The sequence below is a fragment of the Oryx dammah genome, unplaced genomic scaffold, assembly GCF_014754425.2.
Source record: "Oryx dammah isolate SB20612 unplaced genomic scaffold, SCBI_Odam_1.1 HiC_scaffold_23, whole genome shotgun sequence".
Classification (NCBI taxonomy): Eukaryota; Metazoa; Chordata; class Mammalia; order Artiodactyla; family Bovidae; genus Oryx; species Oryx dammah.
The window spans coordinates 36,377,105-36,381,724 of record NW_024070207.1 but is presented as its reverse complement, the minus strand read 5'-3'; the positions used below and the strand labels follow the sequence as shown (position 1 = coordinate 36,381,724).

Sequence of the window (4,620 nt, the reverse complement as noted above, 5' to 3'; positions counted from 1 at the left end):
ATCTATTTCTGCTTTATTGACTATGCCAAAGCCTTTGCCTGTGTGGATCACAATAAACTGTGGAAAATTCTGAAAGAGATGGGAATACCAGACCACCTGACCTGCCTCTTGAGAAATCTGTATGCAGGTCAGGAAGCAACAGTTAGAAGTGGACATGGAACAACAGAAAGCAACAGTTAGAAGTGGACATGGAACAACAGACTGGTTCCAAATAGGAAAAGGAGTACGTCAAGGCTGTATACTGTCCCCCTGCTTATTTAACTTCTATGCAGGATACATCATGAGAAACGCTGGACTGGAAGAAACACAAGCTGGAATCAAGATTGCTGGGAGAAATATCAATAACCTCAGATATGCAGATGACACCACCCTTATGGCAGAAAGTGAAGAGGAAGTAAAAAGCCTCTTGATGAAAGTGAAAGAGGAGAGTGAAAAAGTTGGCTTAAAGCTCAACATTCAGAAAACAAAGATCATGGCATCTAGTCCCATCACTTCATGGGAAATAGATGGGGAAACAGTGGAAACGGTGTCAGACTTTATTTTTGGGGGTTCCAAAATCACTGCAGATGGTGACTGCAGCCATGAAATTAAAAGACGCTTACTCCTTGGAGGAAAAATTATGACCAACCTAGACAGTATATTCAAAAGCAGAGACATTACTTTGCCGACTAAGGTCCGTCTAGTAAAGGCTATGGTTTTTCCTGTGGTCATGTATGGATGTGAGAGTTGGATTGTGAAGAAGGCAGAGTGCCGAAGAATTGATGCTTTTGAAGTGTGGTGTTGGAGAAGACTCTTGAGAGTCCCTTGGACTACAAGGAGATCCAACCAGTCCCTTCTGAAGGAGATCAGCCCTGGGATTTCTTTGGAGGGAATGATGCTAAAGCTGAAACTCCAGTACTTTGGCCACCTCATGCGAAGAGTTGACTCATTGGAAAAGACTCTGATGCTGGGAGGGATTGGGGGCAGGAGGAGAAGGGGACGACAGAGGATGAGATGGCTGGATGGCATTGTTGACTCAATGGACGTGAATCTGAGTGAACTCCGGGAGTTGGTGATGGACAGGGAGGCCTGGCGTGCTGCGATTCATGGGGTCACAAAGAGTCGGACACAACTGAGCGAATGAACTGAACTGATATGATTTTATTTATGCTTCTATTGATTTATTTTGGACTCCTGGCACTTACCCATTGTGTCACTTTAACAGTCTCTGTCCCAGAAAGTTTTAATCTCAAATGTGTTCTCTATTATCAGGGGGTAGCTAGGAGGCAAAAGTTAGTACACTTTCATGGATTGTATCAATGGGACACTAAACTCAGAGGGATTTAATTGACTCATCTAGTGTTACTAAACAAGTCAGCAGAAGATAAACTAAAAATAAGTTTTCTATTTTGAGAGACGACAATGATTTAGTTCAGTTTGGTTTACTGAATATTTACCCTGTTTCAGGCATTATACCATGCTAGAGCTACAGAGGTGAATAAAATAGTCCTGTATAGTGTAAAGAGTTCAGATCATCTTGGATAAAATCGATAAATATCCTTATAATTATGATTTATTGTGATAAGTGATACAATAGCAAAATAAAATGCTACAGGATCCTAGAGGAGATAAGAGAATAATGTTACCTATAAAGGTGGAGGAATTATGAAATAAGTCACAGAGAATGTAAGAGTTGAGACAAAGCATTTAAAAAGTGTCAAATGTCTGTAGCAAGAGGGAATGGAACAGATATTCCTGGAGATGTAACCTGTACAAAGAAAAGAGTAATGCAAATCCATGTGTGGAAAGTCACTCAGTCGTGCCCAACTCTTTGCAACCCAATGGACTGTAGACTGCCAGGCTCCTCTATTCATGGAATTCTCCAGGCCAGAATACTAGAGGGGTTAGCCTTTCTCTTCTCCAGGGGGTCTTCCCAACCCAGGTCTCCCACACTGCAGGCGAATTATTTACTGTCTTGAGCCATCAGGGAAGTCCAAGAATACTGGAGTGGGTAGCCTATTTCTTCTCCAGTGGATCTTCCCGACCCAGGAATCAAACCGGTGTCACCTGCATCGCAGGCAGATTCTTTACCAGCTGAGCTAACAGGGAAGCCCAAAGAATGACAAAGTATCCAATGCAGCTGGGGTGAATGGTGTTGCAAAGATGGTGAGGGGGTAAGGAATGATGATTCTTACATTTGGAAATGTACGTGAAGGCAGGTGGTAGAGCATCTTATATGCTAAAGAAGTTTAGCTTTGCTCGGGAGCCTCTGTAGGGCTCAGCAGGACAGATGATGTGATTGTTTTTTGCCTTAGTTTGTTTTTCTTCTATTAATATGTCTTTTTACCTTCCTTAGTATATAAGAATTATACAGTATTCACCTTAAAGTATTATTGTATGAATCAAGTCCTTGTTTTGAAGTTGTGAATTTTAAAATGGTATTATCTGTAAGATATTTTGAGCTATTGTCATCATTTTTTCTTCCTTCCTCCTTCCTATCAATGATTTAGCAAGTGTGATTTGGTAGGGGGGAAAGGAAACACCTTACTTACATTTCCAATGTAATGTAATTCGAAATGCCCTCACTTACATTTCCGAACGTAAGAATCATCATTCCTTACCCCCTCACCATCTTTGCAACACCCTTCATCCCAGCTGCACTGGATACTTTGTCATTCTTTGGGCTTCCCTGGAAGCTCAGCTGGTAAAGAATCCCCCTGCGATGCAGGTGACCCCAAATTAGTAAATACTGACTATACAACCATTAGTTTATTCAGGGGAAACTCTAAATTGTGAAAGATTATGGAATAAAGGAGCATTTTTGTTTTGTTGTTATTATTATTTTACCTAGAGAGATAAGTCTGATCTAGAATCTTGGGTCTGGATTCAGGGCAGGAAATGGATGGCAAAGAAATTATCATGGTGGCACAGTAGCCTGAGGTTTTGGACTCCGTGTGCTCATCGAAGTGTAAGAAGGTGATATAGGCATTTCTTACGGCAGGACTCACCATCTCCAGAAATAGGTTTTCCTGATAAGTAGTCTCCTCACAGCTCCCTTCATGTCCTTGTTCCTTAGACTATAGATGAAGGGGTTCATCATGGGAGTCACCACTGTATACATGACGGCAGCCACCTTATCCCTTTCTGCTGAGTAGGCAGAAGAGCGGAGAAAGTAGACCCCACTGATAGATCCATAGAAGAGGGACACAGCTAAGAAATGGGAGCCACAAGTGGAGAATGTTTTCCACTTCCCCTTGGCTGAAGGAATCCTAAGTACAGTGCAACCAATAAGGCAATAGGAGACACAAATGAAGGTGAATGGAATGAAGATAAGTGATCCCCCAGTTACTAGGATTGTTGAGTCATTGATCTGGGTGTCTGAACAAGCCAGCCTTAAAATGGGCTCCAAGTCACAGAAGAAGTGTGGAATTTCTCTCTGATCACAAAAATTCAAGAGGCCCAGCAGACCAAGATGAAGTACTGAAACAAGGTTACAGACAACCCATGGAGTCACTACCAACAGGGCACAACGCTTCAGACTCAGTGACGCAGCATAGTGTAATGGGTGACAGATGGCAATGTACCGGTCATATGCCATGGCTGCCAAGAGGAAATTGTCCAGGTCCACCAGCAACATAAAAAAGTACATTTGTGTAAGGCATCCTGCAAAGGAGATGACTGGGCTCTGGCTTTGGATGGCTGCCAACATTTTGGGGACTGTAGTAGATGTGAAGCAGATGTCGGTGAAGGATAGATTGGCAAGGAAGAAGTACATGGGACTGTGGAGGTGGGCATCACTGACAATAGCCAGGATGATAAGTCAATTTCCCACCATGGTAACCAGATACATGCACAAAAACAACACAAAGATGTGCTGCTGCTGTTCAGACACCGCTGTGAGTCCCAGGAGGAAAAATTCAGAGATGGTTTGGTTTCCTTGGAGCATGATTCTTTTGCGTCTAAAAAGGGGAAAAAAAATGTGACTTCACTGTAAAATGGTAACATGACACAAAAGCTAGTCAGAGGACATTGTACCATATGATAAAAGTGAATCAAGCCTGGGAACTCTGAATCTTATTTTCTGCTTACTAAAACGCAAGCTCCATAAGGGTATGAATTTCATCTACTCTGTTCAGTGCTGTACACCAGGGCTAAAGATAGTGCCCAGAACATAGTAGGTGTTCATTAAATATTGGTTGCGTTTATACACGAATGAGTGAATAAATTAAAAAATAAATATTCTGAATGTATGACTCACTATCTTCATGACTGTTTTCTGTGCTTTTCTAAGCCTATTTCATCAATTTTCACATGTGGAGAATATCCACTTTATAGGATTTGTGTGAGGATGGCAAGGACACAAGTAAAATGCCGATATCTGTATTTTAGCTATTGCCTCAGAAATAGTAGCTGCTATCATTCACTAATTTGGAAACATCGCAGACTTTAAAGGCAAAAAGAAACCTTTAGAGAGCATATAGCTGTCTTTGGGCAGTTAAGTGTTCAATACGCATACAATGATTTAGCTGATCATGTTTCACTGTTCCAGAGACAAAGATGCCACACTCAACTTACAGCACCTGATCCAAAATTTTATCCTTTTACTAATTAGCTCTTCCTCAAATCTTTCTGAAAACTTCC

General features: G+C 41.6%; 1 pseudogene; it reads right to left on the bottom strand.

Annotated features, from left to right (window-relative positions):
* Positions 1 to 2,983: 2,983 nt before the first annotated feature.
* Positions 2,984 to 3,925, bottom strand: LOC120881544 (annotated as a pseudogene).
* Positions 3,926 to 4,620: the final 695 nt, after the last annotated feature.